This window comes from Culex quinquefasciatus, chromosome 2 (genome assembly GCF_015732765.1).
Source record: "Culex quinquefasciatus strain JHB chromosome 2, VPISU_Cqui_1.0_pri_paternal, whole genome shotgun sequence".
NCBI classification, from domain to species: domain Eukaryota; kingdom Metazoa; phylum Arthropoda; class Insecta; order Diptera; family Culicidae; genus Culex; species Culex quinquefasciatus.
Window position 1 is genome coordinate 197,019,682 of NC_051862.1, and position 18,029 is coordinate 197,037,710.

An 18,029-nucleotide genomic window follows, 5' to 3' on the forward strand; every position below is an offset into this window, starting at 1 on the left:
CTTTTTGAATCTGAGTAGTTCTCCGCCAACTCAAATTTGTCGTCCAATTTTACATACGCCATCAATGTACTCAGAATTCCGATTAAACGAATTTTCATCCTTAAAATATTTTTTTTTAATTCTGCCATTTTTCGTTTTTCACCTGTACACTCAACAATTCAACTGGACATGTTATTTTAGAGGAAATTCAATGTTTTTTTTTAATTTAGAACATTTTCTTGTCATTTTAAAATTTCTTACGAAACAAGGTAGAAAAAATCCAAATTTAATGTTAAATTAATCTTTTCATAAGACCCTGAAATCTTTTTTTTTCGTTTTTGTACGATCCCCACAAACATTTGTTCTTATCCACGGAAAAAAAATTCTAAAAAATTTTAGCCATCCGCTTTTTGCATTCTTTTTTTATTTAGGAGTCTTCCGTATGCCCTGAGAAGCTATTTCAATTCAATTCAATTCAATTAGTTTTTATTAGTAAATAATCAATTCACAATTTCGTAATTCTTATAACCTAATAGAGTTTTGGAGTACCTTTCAACTATGATTTGTACTATAGTTCATTTTGATGTAATTGGATATTCTAACAATGGATTTGCCAACAGAAGGAAAAATTATTTAAAAAAAACCTTCTAAATTTGCTAAGGAAAATGATAGAGATAGAAAAGCTTAAAACTAGATCACAGTTTGTTTGGCTTTTGACGTCGAAAAACTTCGCTGCACTAGGCAGCTTATCCGTTGTAGATATACTTCATCATAAGCTCACTCAGAGCTTGGAATTGTTCTGCCTTGTTCCGGCAGGCACGAAAGCGCGTGAGCATCTCTCCAGCAAGAGCGAAAAACTCGGTAAGCGTGAAGAGATCATCTCCGGTAACGTCTGCTTGTCCCGGTGAAGTACCGCTCCCAGAAGCGGCTACTCTAGCGTACGAACCTCCCCAACCGGGAGGGAACGCTGGGTTGGTCGATGGAACCGCTCCGCCGCCAGCTGCTGCAGCGTTCGTGCTCGAAGTCTTTGGAGGTTGGCGGGACGCTGGCGCTTTCTTCTTCTTGTCCTGCTCCTCGAGGTACTTTTTCCGCGCGGCACAGCCACGGAAATTCGCCGTGTGGTTTCCACCACAGTTCGCGCACTTGACGCGCGCTTTGTGCTGCTGGGCGTTTTCCCCAGCTGGTCTTTCCGCGGAAGATTGCACCTTTCGGTGAAGTGGGTCTCACCGCACTTAACGCACCGGGGCGGAAGATTACAGTTTCTTGAACCGTGTCCGAATTTTTGACAGCGGTGGCATTGCGCTGCGTCGGTCGGATTCTTCGTGTAGAATCGCCACGTCACGAAGAAGCCGTCCAGTGCTTTGATCTGCCGTAGGTCCTGGATTTTGACCGACCCACGATCGAAGTACAGGAGGTACAATGTGTACGTACCTGTCACCGTTGTCGATTTCGAGAGCACCTTAACCTCTCGAGGCTTAACCTTGACGCCCGACAGGTGTTCTTCCAGGTCGGAGATCGGGCGTTCCGGATATCCCTGAAGGACGATCTTCACTGGGACCTTCTCTGCTGGGTCAAATGTGAAGAATTTGAAGTTTCGCAACTTCAACTTCTTCACTACCAAATCGAAATTCTGTTTTTTATGCGTAATCACTTGCACAGAAGTTTTGCTAATTTTGAGACAATATTGGAGTCCCTCAAGAAACTCGTCAACATCGTCCGCCAACGTATCCAAAACAAAAATTGGAGGTGGTCGTCGTTCCTTCGGAGAGTTACACTTTTTCTGCTTTCCTTGCTTGCGCGCAAGTTCATCATCGTCATCGTCGTCGCCAGCACTGCTGCTGTCACTGGCGGTGTTGTTTTCTTCTCCACTCAGCATCTCAAATTCGTTGCTGGTGGGAACGTTGGAAGTGGTTGTTGTCGTAGTGCTGGTGGACTGCTGCTGCTGCTGCTGGTCGGAGGTACTTCCGGATGCCCGGGTCGATTGTCTCGTCCGTACTGGGGACTCACGTGGACGGTATGACACGTGTAAAAAAGAAGGATCGGTGATGTCACCGGGCACGCTCCCGTGCGCAATGGCGGTCGATGCGGCGTTGGTATGTTTACCTTTCTGCACTCTGCCGGTAGATGAACTTCGCGGGTTTTTCGAGGCCGCACTCGAACTGCCACGGCCACGGCTGGCCCTTGGCATGCTGGAGCAGCAAACTCGCGGGTAAACACTGTTAATTACGGCGAAAAAATCGAAAAGTTTGAGGAGCTCCGAACAGTTGACTGTTGCTGGCTGGTGTTGCCAGTCCCGATGTTGGAGAAGCTATTTCGCGTCATCAGTTTGTCCATATCATTTTCCATACGAATTTGCAAATATTCATATAAAAAATAGAAACTAAAAATTCAAAAATCTGAATCATTTCAAGATTTTTTTTGATCGATTTTGTGTCTTCGGCAAAGTTGTAATTGGAGGCCGCACGAAAAATGTCAAAAATATAAATAAGTGTTTTAGCCCTTTCAAAAAATTATTCTTGATTATACAATTTTGAAATAACTCTTATTGAAATGCGCAGAAAATTTCACATTTTTTTATCAATAGAAATTGATTCGAACTAAAGGGCCTTATGTTTTCGAAATATCAGTGCTCAAAAACGGGAGAAAATTGGGTAACCAAGAGAAAATCTCATTTTTTCTGTTTTGTTATCTTTGCTTTGTTATCTCAGCATCCAAAGGCTCTATCAACAAACTTCGAAAAGTCAATGTAGAGAAATTCCTCAGCATTAAAATTTTTTTTTTCAAAGATGAGCCAACAAGAGCAATATTTCAAAATATTCAAAAACAGTGACTTAAAAAAAAAAGTTAGCTTGAAAACTATGCAATTTATCAATATTTCTGTGTCAAATTTTTTTATTGCACATTCGATTTAACATTAAAAAATGTTACCTTTTTCCTGATTTTATTTTTTAATTTGACTGTTTTAAATGTTTTAAATTTACTTGGGCAATGTTTTGCTGCCTTTATGGAATTTTCTAAATAGATGGCATGTTATAAAATATTTATTATACAGTCCAGACTCGATTATCCGATGCCTCGATTATCTGAAGTATCGATTATCCGAAGGTTTGTATGGGACTTCGGATAATCCAATCACGAACAAAACATTTTTTTTCGTGTCTTTTTTTTCATTTTCTTGTTTTTAACATAAAATTTGAGTTCTACGACCCCATTTTAGTCCAATTTGAGTTGTTCAATATTTCATCACCGCCATTTTGGCCACCATCTTGGATTTACAAATTGTAAATAATTTTAGTGTAGTTCAGGGGTCAACAATCAAAAATTAGACAACGAAAATTTTTTTTTTCGTGATTCGATTATCCGAAGTGATTTTTTTCCCAGGCCTTCGGATAATTGAGTCTGGACTGTAATAATAAACAAAATAATTCAATCCAAACTTAATTGATACTAAGTGTTTAACAGGATAACTTTTCAATATGCGTCAATACTGGATAAAAGTTACACCAAAATCCGAGCGCTCGCCTTTCCCCCTTCCTAAACAGACTCCTCAAATAACCAAACTTCAGGCGAGGTCGATTGCGAAATTTCGCCTCATTTCAAATGCCGCGACTTCCAAATAGTGCCATGTTGCCATCAATTAAAGCCCAATAAAAATGAAAATTAGAAAGAACTACACGTCGTAAAGTCGCGAATCGGCCAAATCGTATTGATTAAGCTATTAAAGCGACCATGTTCGCGACCGTAGTGGAGACTTCAGACCGTTAAGATAGCTTGAGGCACGGCTCGAGAATCCGCGGGCAAATGGAAAAGTGATGTTTGAGAACGAATTAGGAGTGAGGCGCCGCCACCCTGCAAATCGGAAGGTGACGGCACTGACGCCCCGTTACCAATCGAATCACGTGCCACTTGATTGATAGTGCATTAATCATAGCCAGTAACGGCCACCATGCGGCACGGCCGCAATGTTTTGATCTGTGCCGGGGTCTAGCGGAGACCGGTTTGGTGACTTGTAGGGTTCACAGCTCAAAGGACGCACATTTGAAACGAAAAATCGGTGACCTTATTTGGGCACGAGTTCAAGAAATTCAATCGACACTTGCAGCGTGTCTCGATGGTGGACCTTGGATGCTTTCGAGGTTTAAGAACCGCAGCGGGCGCGAGTCTTGTATTGATGACAGTGAAGGATTTTTGATAGCCGGGGAAGTGGGATTAAGTTTCGCGCCAAAATTTTAGGACTTCTGGACGGGCGTAACTAATTGTGTGACCTTTCGACGTGAAGTGAGAATATCGCGTTGCAATTTTAGTTTTTTTACAAAGAGTTAAACATTTGTATTATTATCATTTCAAAATGTGATAATTCTGACAAGAAATAAACATCAAATGTCAATGAAGGAAATGTGATTTTGTCTTGACTCTTTACAAACCAAAATGGATGAAAATGTATTAAATGGACTACCTGGAAATGAAAAAGAATCATTTCAAAGTTAAAATCAATTAAGCCAATAATAACATCATTTGAAAAAAACTACACCCAAACGAAAAATATATCTCAAAATCTGCAACAGTGAATTTGCTGCAGAAAATGTTATATTTTATTACATTTTTTGAAGCAAGCCCATAGATCATTTTTGCCCGCGTGTAAACACGTCAGCGATCTGCAGTTCTCACCAACACATAGAATGCTGGCGCGTCCCCGAGCAACAATCTAGAGAGAACATTATGTTCGCGCTCTGTCCCTCACCATTCATCAAGCGTCCATGGCGCGGTGGTAGCGTGTCGGATCAGCAACCTAGAAGTTGATGGTTCAATCCTCGTTCTGTTAAGGTTTTTTTTTCTGCAATACAATCAATCTGCCGTCGGTAATGTCGATAATTGTCGGTAACGGGCTAAAATGTCATACCCCTATATCGCAAAAAATGCATGAGGACAGTTTCCATGCAGATTCTGATATACTTTCATGCTGCCATGCATCAAAATCATGCGACCGCCGGTTGGGTGTATTAAAAGTTGTTTAAATAAGTAAGTGTTTGCTCGATATTAACATAAAATCATTTCCAGCAATGACTCTTCGGTGGCGTTTTCGGGGCCATTTCCCGTGTGATTAATGGACTCCATGTAAACGGTTGGCTGATTCTGATCAAGCGATAGTGCTGCAGTTTCTTAAAGGCTATCCTCACCACAGGCAGCTGGGTATGGTTAATTTGATCTACTCTAGTTCTTCCAGCGCGATCAGCACCATGAACATTGATGAGGTGAGCGGTTAACGGTTGGTGGATTTTTTCGAAAAGAGCTTATGTATGGAGGTTTTAATCTTTTGGCCATGGACATTGTTTCCGGATTTTATGGTCAATTGTGTTAAGGTTATTTGATGATTTAACCTAAAAAGATATTATTTTTCGTCAACACTCATTTACCCTTTTAATTGCACTATTAACCAACACTTTGCATAATGTCTCAACTAAGGCCTTTTGAGAGGTGTTAATTGCCTAAGGATGATTGTCTAGAAGTAGCCACTTCTGTCGTGACCTTTTCGTCACCACCGAATAAAATCGTATTCGCAAAAAACGATAAAGTGTTGCCGATCATCACCTCTTCTACTAACCAACGACTCTCTTCACAACTCAGTAGTGGTCGGTTAATCGATCATGTCCGGCCACACTAAACGGCGTTAGTTGGAACCAAAATCTGTTGAAGAAGCCTTTTTGGCATCTCGTTAACCTTCCGCGTCCAACATTTAAACATAATCATTAGGCCCTGATTGGTGGAAAAGCTGCTCGCACTCGTGATTAACCATATTCAGTCGGTTGAAGTTGCGTCAACGCCGTGTTATGTGCGTGCTGCGTTCGTACTATCTCTGATGGTGTGACTAACTTGGCAGCAAATTAATCCTGATTTGAGGGGCCACTTTTAAGCCAGTTAGCGCCAGGAAGTGACGGAGGTTACCGAATCTTGGTGGCGCCATCTCGTATCACGCAAAACCAATATTCGGAAAATCACTGAATTCAAGTTGCATTTATACATTTAATTAACTCTTATTAAATCAGGGCTCGCCACAATCGTTGACCAAATCAAACAGTGGGCCTCAATAGGAAGTGGATCCGTTCAACTCTTTTTTCACCATTTAATTTGGACACGAGAAGGTAGACATTTGGAGCCCACGAAAAAAAAGTTGGGGAGAGAATAAGACGAGCTTTCGACTTTAATTGTTGCTTTCCTCTTTGGGCTTTTGCAGATGGGCTTTGCAGTAGGGTGGACTTCCAAAACATTGAAATATAATAATGAAATCAATTTTTCCACTTTTTTTTGTCAAATAAACTATGCTACTAAACAATTCTGCACCGAAAAAAAGTTTTTTGGAAACTCAAAAAACAGGTCACCCCACCGAACTTTTTCGCCCAATTTCCAACGAGGGCAACAATGGCCGAGGAAAGTTATGTTTCCCCCCCCGCACAACCCCACTTGACGGAATATGTTTTCCTACCCGAGATGCGCCGCGAAGGTTCGCGATGTTTTCCGGTTCGTCGCTTGTTTTCGTTAAGCTCGCCAGCGGTAAAATGTGAACGAAAAGGGGGTTAAACTTCAACATAAAAAAAAGAACCAGCATCATCCCACAGTGGGAAAATGTACTGTCTTCAGGCGGTTGCAGCACCACACCGCGACCGCTGACTGGTGACTAAATTGCACTTTTGGTGAGTGGGATTATTAGTGTAGAAGTGGACAAGTAACAACGTTTACCACACTAAATGACACCGTGGCGCACGGCGATGGATGGCCACTCTAGGAAGATCTTTAAGCCTGGGTTTTTTTTCGTTAAACTTTAACTAAACAGTGATGGAGTTTCATACGGAAATGTTTTGGTCCAGGCTGAAGAGGCCGCCGCAGCAGTTGCAACAAAGGGTTATTAAGTTAATGAGAGTGCTTATGGTGAAGTTGAAATCTTCCGAGAGACATTTATCTAAATTGCTGAGATTTGGTAACGAAATGGTGAGTTTGGTACTTTGGAAGTGGACGAGAAGGGTCTTGCTGATGGAAGGGAAGATTGTGGTTTAAAGAGCTATGACTTGGGCAATGACACATTTAAATGAAAGTTTACACAATTGTTGGCGATGCAATCTTCAGGGATAAGTGACATTTAAATGTTTGGTTTGTCATGATGAACGTCAATCAGTTTGTTTTGTTTTGTGTGATTAAACTTTCTGTAGATAATAGCTCAGTTATCTTCTATCTAGATATGCTCAGTTATCTTCTACAAAATAAAACATAAAATTACACTTAGGGGAGTTTGGGGTAACATGGACACCCCTTTTAAAAATCACCTTTTCTTCGGAGTTTTTTTTCCCGGAGAGAGCATTCGGATTCGTTGTACCTAGAGCTGGCGCATCTTTTTGAAAAACGTTCCCTAATGCACAACAACTTTTCAATAGAGAAAATAAATTCTAAAACTATTGAGCAATTCTCCACGAAATAGGTATTTTTTTGGAATTTTAATTTTTGTATTTTTTAATCCGGCTGAAACTTTTTTGGTGCCTTCGGTATGCCCAAAAAAGCCATTTTGCATCATTAGATTCTCCATATAGTTTTCCATACAAATTTGGCAGCTGTCCATACAAAAATGATTTATGAAAACTCAAAAATCCGTATCTTTTGAAGAAATTTTTTGATCGATTTGGTGTCTTCGGCAAAGTTGTAGGTATGGATAAGGACTACACTGAAAAAAAAATGATACACGCTAAAAAAATTTTTGGTGATTTTTAATTTCACTTTTTGTCACTAAAATTCGATTCGCAAAAAAACACTATTTTTGATTTTTTTATTTTTTGATATGTTTTAGAGGACATCAAATGCCAACTTTTCAGAAATTTCCAATTTGTACAAAAAATCTTTGACCGAATTATGAATTTTTGAATCAATACTGATTTTTTCAAAAAATCGAAATATTGGTCGTAAAGTAAAGTACTCTAGTGAAATTTTGATAAAGTGCACCGTTTTCAAGTTAAATCCATTTTTAAGTGTCTTTTTTGAAAATAGTCGCAGTTTTTCATTTTTTTAAATTAGTGCACATGTTTGCTCACTTTTGAAGAAAATATTTTTGGAAAGCTGAGAAAATTCTCTATATTTTGCTTTTTGAACTTTGTTGATACGACCCTTTGTTGCTGAGATATTGCCATGCAAGTGTTTAAAACAGGAAAACTGATGTTTTTTAAGTCTCACCCAAACAACCCACCATTTTCTAATGTCGATATCTCAGCAACTAATAGTCCGATTTTCAATGTTAAAATATGAAACATTCGTGAAATTTTTCGATCTTTTCGAAAAAAATACTTTGAATTTTTTTTAAGTCAAGACTAACATTTTAAAAGAGCCAAAAATTCAATATTACGCCCTTTTGAAATGTTTGTCTTGGTTTAAAAAAATTTTAATTATTTTTTTCGAAGAGATCGGAGAATTTCACGAATGTTTCATATTTTAACATTGTAAATCGGACCATTAGTTGCTGAGATATCGACATTAGAAAATAGTGGGCTGTTAGGGTGAGACTTAGAAAACATCAATTTTCCTGTTTTTAAACACTTGCTTGGCAATATCTCAGCAACTATGGGTCGTATCAACAAAGTTCAAAAAAGCAAAATATAGAGAATTTTCCCAGCTTTTCAAAAATATTTTTCTAAAAAGTGGGCAAACATGTGCACTAATTTAAAAAAAATGAAAAACTGCGACTTTTTTCAAAAAAGTCACCTAAAAATGGATTTAACTTGAATACGGTGCACTTTATCAAAATTTCACTCCAGTACTTTTTGATTGCAAATTTGATTTTACATCGAAAAATGAAGTTGAAAAATTTCTGAAAAGATGGCATTTGATGTCCTCTAAAACATATCAAAAAATAAAAAAAAATAAAAATAGTGTTTTTTTGGCAAATCAAGTTTAGTGACAAAAAGTGAAATAAAAAATCACCAAAAAAATTTTACCGCGTATCATTTTTTTTTCAGTGTAGTCCATATCCATATCTACAACTTTGCCGAAGACACCAAAATGATCAAAAATTCCTTCAAAAGATACAGATTTTTGAATTTTCATAAATCATTTTTGTATGGACAGCTGCCAAATTTGTATGGAAAATTATATGGAGAATTTTAAAATGGCTTCTTTGGGCATACCGAAGGCACCAAAAAAGTTTCAGTCGGATTAAAAATACAAAAAAAATGGAATGACCGAAATCTGAGAGAACTGCTCTATTGCTGAAAAGTTAGATTTTTTAAATCGCCGTGAACCACCCAAATTTTTAACCAAGCTTTAAATTACCCCTTCAGACCAAAGCTCCAAAGCTTGACATTTTTTTTCAATTTTCTTCAAGCTATAACTCTGAGTATTCATCTAAGCGGTGGCTAAAATAAAAGCATAAGCATAAGCATAGGTGCCCACCCGCAGTTGCTACTCCGTTATTGACCAGGACCTCCAGAAGTTACATCCACGAGCCGTGGAAGATGAGTGGGAGCTATCTTTCCTCGCTTCGCAACTTCTCAAAGGCCCCTATCATGCTGATCAATACCGGCGCCGGCCACGACCAGTGGTAGAGTCACGGGGAAGTGGATGGGAATGTTAGTCCGATACTTGAGTGATAGAGACCGCCCAATCGACTGCTTCTCCGACAAAGTATCACATGAGTTTTGAGGGGGTTAGTAGATGGGTATGAGGTCAGGATTCACTAATGGCAGTGATGTGACCATGAGCATTTTGTTTATCGGTTGAATTTTTTAAATCTTAGGCAGACGGCTGCGGAAAGATAAATTAGTGATGATTTATAAAGTTTTTTTTAATCGAACGCGTGCCAACCGAGCATAAGTGCTATGGGCTGGACTTATCAGTATATTTTTACTGTTTCTACAATTAAGATAACGCGAGCAAATTTCAAATCTCTTCGCAGCACACAATACACGATAAAAATGCGAAACAAAAGGCACACAAAAAAAAATCACTTTTCACTCCGAATATTTTCACGACCACGCGCTCCCTTTGTCAATTATGCACTCATCTAAGCGGTGGCTAAAATAACTATAAAAATTTCAATGGCAAAAATGTCAAATAAAAAAAAGAAAAAAAAAAACAAATGACGTAATGACGTTTAAAACATGACAACACTTTGAATTACTCCTAAAATATATGACCGAAAATTTTATTTTGAGAATTTGGCCCAATTCTTAGAGCAGATTCAGACTTTTTTTAAGAGTGCAACCTGTGTGTGTGTGTGTGTGGTCCAATCCAATACCCGCTAACCGGTAGCGAAATTATGGGAAAGTATAATTTGTATCAGACTTTGTATATGTCGAATGCTGATACAACTTCTCTCAGTCCCGGGTATTAGGTGGTGATAGCCCTCGCGCTGCTTCCAACGACCCATTTCAGAATGGCAGAGATCCTAGCGGCCCAATTCCGAGGTCGTTGGGCATTGTCTGGCCCCGCCTTAACATAGAAGCAAGCACCAGACGGATCCTTGATCTATCTTAAGACTCCCAATCCCTTCAGGCAAATCAGGGATCAGAGCGTATTTAATATGAGAAGAATTCAACATGTTTTATAACCTTCAGATGGCCGACTGGTTAGAGTCCCAGACCATCAATCCAGAGGTGTGAGTTCGAATCCCACCTGTTTCAGTTTGGTTTTTGTTCCAATTCCTGATTCCAAATTTCAAAGGTACCGACCGGGATTTGATCCCTGAACCTTCTGCTTGTGACGCAGAAGCCGTAACCATTAAGCCACGGAGCCGGTTTTTTTTTTTAAGAGTGCAACCTGTTGTAGAAAAATCGGTCTACGTTTTTTCAAGATTTGTTTCTAGAATTCCATCCTTTTTGCCCCAAAATAGCTGTGATTTTATACCAATAAGTCCAAAATTTTTAATATTTTTTTCATGAAAATAAACATGAATGCGTAGATTGAGAGATACAACTTTGGTGTCTTGAATAAAGTTACTTGAATTGACATGCTCAAGAACTTTCTAGTGGAAAAAATAAATAAATAAAAATATGCCAGAAAAGTTGTATCGTAAATCATCGCGACCCACCCCCTTGCCCCTTTTAAATGTTTTTAAACAAGCGCAAAAATGGTAATTTTCAGAAGCTAATAACTTTTCAGCAAAAAAAATCCTAAAATTATGGTGTCTTCGGGAAAGTTGTTTTAAAATTTAATGAATGTTCTACATCTGAGAATTGATAAAGATTGGACGACTATTATGCCCCCCACAGGTAAAAAACTTGAACTATTGCTTTTCTCCATACCATCTGAAGCGTAACAGTATTTAAAAATTACCGTCTCCGATCCTGCTCAAATTTGGCAGAGCTGTTGATACTATCAAAACATGCAAGAATCTCGAATTTCTTACAAATCGGACCACTCCCTCAATTTTGGGTACCTACCCAATATCGACTTTTTGGCGATTTTGAGCGAAACCCCTATTTATGAAAAAAAAATCCTGGTTAGTGTGAAGTCCAAAAATTAACAAAAAAATCAGAGTGCCAAATTGAAAACAAAGGAATAGATGAAGAGTATTGTATTTCAAAATGTCTTGGAAAATGCTATTTATTAACACATTATATTCCACCCACTTAGTAAATATAAGAGACGTTTTTTGAACTACTTGCAAAAACAAAATAGGTAATTGTCAAGTTCATTCAAAAAACTTGTCTGCATGCAGATTACACCACTCAAATTCTTGTTTATCTTTTCTTTCTCACACAAAAGCCAACGCAAGCGCAATGAATGAAATGACATCACTCATTCAAATCCGGCCCCTCCATGGACAGAACTGGTTCGACGATCGGTGAGGAGAGCTATTGCAGAAGTTCGGAACCACAACACAAAGGACTTCGATTTTGATTCCAATCAATAATAATGCCTGACAAAGAGAGGATATCCATTTCAATCGCAAACTCCCCTCAAATTATTCACCCCTTAAAACAACAATACCCTCAATCAAGGTCGGCTTAAGAGCTTGTTTTCAAAGAGGTAGCAACTCTAGGTTGTGTTTTTTTGGTCGGGAAGCCCCATAAATTCAGATCACTTGAAGAGGGCTTCCAAGTTCCTCACGATCGGAAGCCAAAATCAACCACATTGAATCAATATTTACCTTGCTTATCGTGCAACTGACCGGTAATCGGATACTCTGAATGTTTACTGTCACAAACTTAATTCACCGGATTTCGTTGATTTTGACGTAGGACTACGTTTTCGTTAAAACACACAAACTTCCCCTCTATTTCGTTTCGTTTTTCGTGCCCAAAGATTACACCACCAAACTGCACTGTCCCGCGAACTCTTTGCTTTTCACCTCTGACTTCAAAAAAAAATCTTCAAACTTCGAGGTTCCAGCCGGTTGCCCACCGTGTGATCTTCCTCAACAACTTCTTCAGCTGCTGGTTCCGTTTGCTTGAGCTGCTTTCTTCTTCCTCCACCGTTTCACACAAACACACACGACTCCGCCAGACCGCGCGCAAAAATAAAATGCAAAACAAACAGCGAGTTCAGGCCACGACCGACCAGGAGATCAAGATCTTGGAGGCCAAGGGCTGCTGCTGCTGCAAGTACCGGTCTCGGTAGCGGTGTCCGGAACGTGACTCCGTGAGAGGATGCTGCACGTGCAGAACGATTCTTGGATTAAGTCACAGTTGAACGAACTCTCGACTCTGGCTGGCTGGGATGTGCTACGTTCCGTAGCAGATGTTCTCGTGCAGTCTGTTCAATTACAGTTAGTAGCGGAAAGGTAGAGGTGATCGTGATCACCGATTAGGAAGCCGGAGTACCGCTTTGCTGCTCCGATGGAAGTCGCTTCCAACGAGTGCCCTTCGAGGTACGAACGGTTCTTCGCGAAGATGCAAATCCGCAATCTTTCACCTTTCGCGACCCTTGTCCGCAGTCCGAGAGTTTCCGCTGCTTCAAATTGGTCTTCTCCAAAAAGATTCAGACCAAAGCCACAACTACCGGACAACTCCACTGTACGCTACACTTGCTGAACAAAAACACACTGCAGTGTCTTCGTCTGTACTCTTTTTTTGCGCACGCGCGACTTGTCTTGTCCAAACGCGTTTCGACGACGAAGACGACGACTCTGCAAAGTCTCTCTCTCTGTCTTGGGTGGTGTCTGTATGGGCTGCCCGCCAACGCGAAACTGACTGGCGGCGAAGAAAACATTAAAGCTGCAAGTCCACAGTCGGGCGACGACGACGTGGGTCGTTGCGAGAGCGAGAATCGCGATCGAGTTGGTTTGGGTTGAGCTGAGTTGAGCTAAACCTTAAAGCTCTCAGTGCATGGAGTCGGACGCATGAACGCGTGCGTTGTGCGCGACCTGCGAAAACTGCATCGGCAGCAGCAGCAGTGAAGGGCACGGTGGGATTTGGCAGGTTTGGATGATTTTTCTCAAAATTTTCAAAATGGAAGTGGTAACAACGATGGTTTACAATTCGAATGCATTGTTTGAAAGTTTAGGGAATATGACACAAATCGATGCCTCTTGGCTCTCTTGTACTAAGCTTGTTGGTTTTCCTATCTAGTTAGTATGAGAGAGCACAGAGGCATCGAAATATGGGCTCATGAAAATGATGAAATCAGTTCTTTAAAAATAAAACTGTTCAAAATACTTTATTTTTTTGAGAAAAGTTTTACAGTAACCCTTCAATTTTCAATACTTTTGAACAAAGCTGTTAAAACAAAATTTAAAGCATAATACTTTTTTTTATTTAAGAACTTTGTTACTTAAAATCTAGAATTATTTCAATTCAATTTAATCAGTATTGTATAAGATTTCAACAGCTTTACAACAAGATATTACTTTTTTAAATCTGAGATTTGGAGAACCTTTCAACTGAGATCAATTCATAACCTTTGGCAGGGAGTATACATATTTTTTAGTTTGTAAAAATGAGTCAAAAATTAAAAAAAAAGTCTGTTTTTGAGATTTATTCAAAATAATAACTAGGTTTTAGCAAAATCATCAACAAAAACTAACTTAATCCACCTATGTGGTTGGAGCCCTCCTCACAACAATGGCTGTACACAAGTTTCATCTATTTTTTAGATCCGGCTTCCAAAACCTACATCGATATCACTTAAGTGGCCATATCTCGAGACAGGGTTGTCAGATCTTCAATGTTTTGGGCTCGTTGGAAAGGTTTTTTGATAACCTAACCAACGATGGGTCGAATGATGGACCCGGACATAGTTTACATACATTTAAGAGCGAGTCCACGAACAGGGCATACCCCTTTGTATGGGACGTCGTTTGGACCTCACCAATCTGCCTGAAATTTTCAGGGGTTGTTTGTACATATAAAACTAGCATCTGGTCAAAATATGAGCACTCTAGGTCAACGGAAAGTGGGGCAAATCGGGACACAAAGTTTGAAGGTTCAAAAACGTCAAAAATCGTAAAAAGGCTGTAACTTGGGCAAAATTCAATTTAATTTCAAAATTCAAAATGCATCTGAAAGAGCTTAAAAAATGCAACAAAATGCAGGATAGAGCATCCCAATTGGTTGAATCTGAAGGGAGTTATTGGCATTTTAGTGAAAAAATAGCACAATTTTCAAACTTAAATAAAAAAGTGTTCCATCCAGATATCAACTCGGTTCGACCTGCAGCTTGTAGGGGACATCTGGGACTACCATCTGAGACTGAGAACGCTTTGGGTAAGGCAGTTTAACATATTAAATAGACACTTTTACTTTTAGTGAATTTTTTGGTAGTAATTTTTTGCTCGGAGGACCCCTTAGATCCCATTTTCTGGCGATAATTTTATCATAATCGTGTTTCTGAGACAATTTCACAATAGAATCATGCATAAAAATGTTTATTTTCATCCATTTTAACCCTTTAAAAAATGAAAGTTAAAAAAAACTTCGATTCACATATATTGAAATTCAAGTTCGTTTCCAAGGATACTAGATGACAGCAGAAAAAAAGCAGCATCTTAATTTTTTTTTAACTTTCATTTTTTAAAGGGTTAAAATGGATGAAAATAAACATTTTTATGCATGTTTCTATTGTGAAATTGTCTCAGAAACACGAATATGATAAAATTATCATCAGAAAATGGGATCTAAGGGGTCCCCGGAGCAAAAATTTACAACCAAAAAATTCACTAAAAGTAAAAGTGTCTATTTAATATGTTAAACTGCCTTACCCAAAGCGTTCTCAGTCTCAGATGGTAGTCCCAGATGTCCCCTACAAGCTGCAGGTCGAACCGAGTTGATATCTGGATGGAACACTTTTTTATTTGAGTTTGAAAATTGTGCTATTTTTTCACTAAAATGCCAATAACTCCCTTCAGATTCAACCAATTGGGATGCTCTACCCTGCATTTTGTTGCATTTTTTAAGCCCTTTCAGATGCATTTTGAATTTTGAAATTAAATTGAATTTTGCCCAAGTTACAGCCTTTTTACGATTTTTGACGTTTTTGAACCTTCAAACTTTGTGTCTCGATTTGCCCCACTTTCCGTTGACCTAGAGTGCTCATATTTTGACCAGATGCTAGTTTTATATGTACAAACAACCCCTGAAAATTTCAGGCAGATTGGTGAGGTCGATGCGAGATGGGTATGCTTTGCTCGTGGACTCGCTCTTAAGTGAGATCCGGCTTCAAAAAAGTGCATCAATATCACTTAAGTGGCCATATCTCGAGACAGGGTTGCCCGATCTTCGATGTTTTGCACTCGTTGGAAAGGTCTTTTAATAACCTAACCAACAATGGGTCGGATGGTGGATCCGGACATAGTTTACATACATTTAAGTGAGATCCGGCTTCAAAAAAGTACATCAATATAACTTAAGAGGCCATATCTCGAGACAGGGTTGCCAGATCTTCAATGTTTTGGAATTGTTGCAAAGGTCTATTGATAACCTAACCAACAATGGGTCGGATGGTGGATCCGGACATAGTTTACATACATTTAAGTGAGATCCGGCTTCAAAAATGTACATAAATATCACTTAAGAGGCCATATCTCGAGACAGGGTTGCCAGATCTTCAATGTTTTGGACTTGTTGGAAAGGTATTTTGATAACCTAACCAACAATGGGTCGGATGGTGGATCCGGACATAGTTTACATACATTTAAGTGAGATCCGGCTTCAAAAAAGTACATCAATATCACTTAAGAGGCCATATCTCGAGACAGGGTTGCCAGTTCTTCAATGTTTTGGTATTGTTGGAAAGGTCTATTGATAACCTAACCAACAATGGGTCGGATGGTGGATCCGGACATAGTTTACATACATTTATGTGAGATCCGGCTTCAAAAATGTACATAAATATCACTTAAGAGGCCATATCTCGAGACAGGGTTGCCAGATCTTCAATGTTTTGGACTTGTTGGAAAGGTCTTTTAATAACCTAACCAACAATGGGTCGGATGGTGGATCCGGACATAGTTTACATACATTTAAGTGAGATCCGGCTTCAAAAAAGTACATCGATATAACTTAAGAGGCCATATCTCGAGACAGGGTTGCCAGATCTTCAATGTTTTGGAATTGTTGGAAAGGTCTATTGATAACCTAACCAACAATGGGTCGGATGGTGGATCCGGACATAGTTTACATACATTTAAGTGAGATCCGGCTTCAAAAATGTACATAAATATCACTTAAGAGGCCATATCTCGAGACAGGGTTGCCAGATCTTCAATGTTTTGGACTTGTTGGAAAGGTATTTTGATAACCTAACCAACAATGGGTCGGATGGTGGATCCGGACATAGTTTACATACATTTAAGTGAGATCCGGCTTCAAAAAAGTACATCAATATAACTTAAGAGGCCATATCTCGAGACAGGGTTGCCAGATCTTCAATGTTTTGGAATTGTTGGAAAGGTCTATTGATAACCTAACCAACAATGGGTCGGATGGTGGATCCGGACATAGTTTACATACATTTAAGTGAGATCCGGCTTCAAAAAAGTACATCAATATCACTTAAGAGGCCATATCTCGAGACAGGGTTGCCAGTTCTTCAATGTTTTGGTATTGTTGGAAAGGTCTATTGATAACCTAACCAACAATGGGTCGGATGGTGGATCCGGACATAGTTTACATACATTTAAGTGAGATCTGGCATCAAAAAAGTACATCAATATAACTTAAGAGGCCATATCTTGAGACAGGGTTGCCAGATCTTCAATGTTTTGGAATTGTTGGAAAGGTCTATTGATAACCTAACCAACAATGGGTCGGATGGTGGATCCGGACATAGTTTACATACATTTATGTGAGATCCGGCTTCAAAAATGTACATAAATATCACTTAAGAGGCCATATCTCGAGACAGGGTTGCCAGATCTTCAATGTTTTGGACTTGTTGGAAAGGTATTTTGATAACCTAACCAACAATGGGTCGGATGGTGGATCCGGACATAGTTTACATACATTTAAGTGAGATCCGGCTTCAAAAAAGTACATCAATATCACTTAAGAGGCCATATCTCGAGACAGGGTTGCCAGATCTTGAATGTTTTACACTCGTTGGAAAGGTATTTTGATAACCTAACCAACGTTGGGTCGGATAGTGGAGCCGGACATAGTTTACATACATTTAAGTGAGATCCGGCTACAAAAAAGTACATCAATATCAATATATTAAGTGGCCATATCTCAAGACAGGGTTGCCAGATCTTCAATGTTTTAGACTCGTTGGAAAAGTTTTTTGATAACCTAACCAACAATGGATCGGATGGTGGATCCGGACATAGTTTACATACATTTAAGTGAGATCCGGCTTCAAAAAAGTACATCAATATCACTTAAGTGGCCATATCTCGAGACAGGGTTGCCAGATCTTCAATGTTTTACACTCGTTGGAAAGGTATTTTGATAACCTAACCAACAATGGGTCGGATGGTGGATCCGGACATAGTTTACATACATTTAAGTGAGATCCGGCTTCAGAAAAGTACATAATTGTCACTTAAAAGTACATAAATATCACTTAAGTGGCCATATCTCGAGACAGAGTTGCCAGATCTTCAATGTTTTGGACTCATTAGAAAGGTCTTTTGATAAGTTAAC

General features: G+C 39.2%; 1 protein-coding gene across 1 annotated transcript in view; it reads right to left on the reverse strand.

Annotated features, from left to right (window-relative positions):
- LOC6036481 (serine-rich adhesin for platelets) overlaps window positions 1–13,121 on the reverse strand; it is a 129,915-nt gene extending 116,794 nt beyond the window's left edge. The window contains exon 1 of the transcript XR_005277799.1: window positions 12,101–13,121. The gene's annotated coding sequence lies outside the window, so the exon portion shown is untranslated. The remainder of the gene's footprint in view (window positions 1–12,100) is intronic.
- Window positions 13,122–18,029: the final 4,908 nt, after the last annotated feature.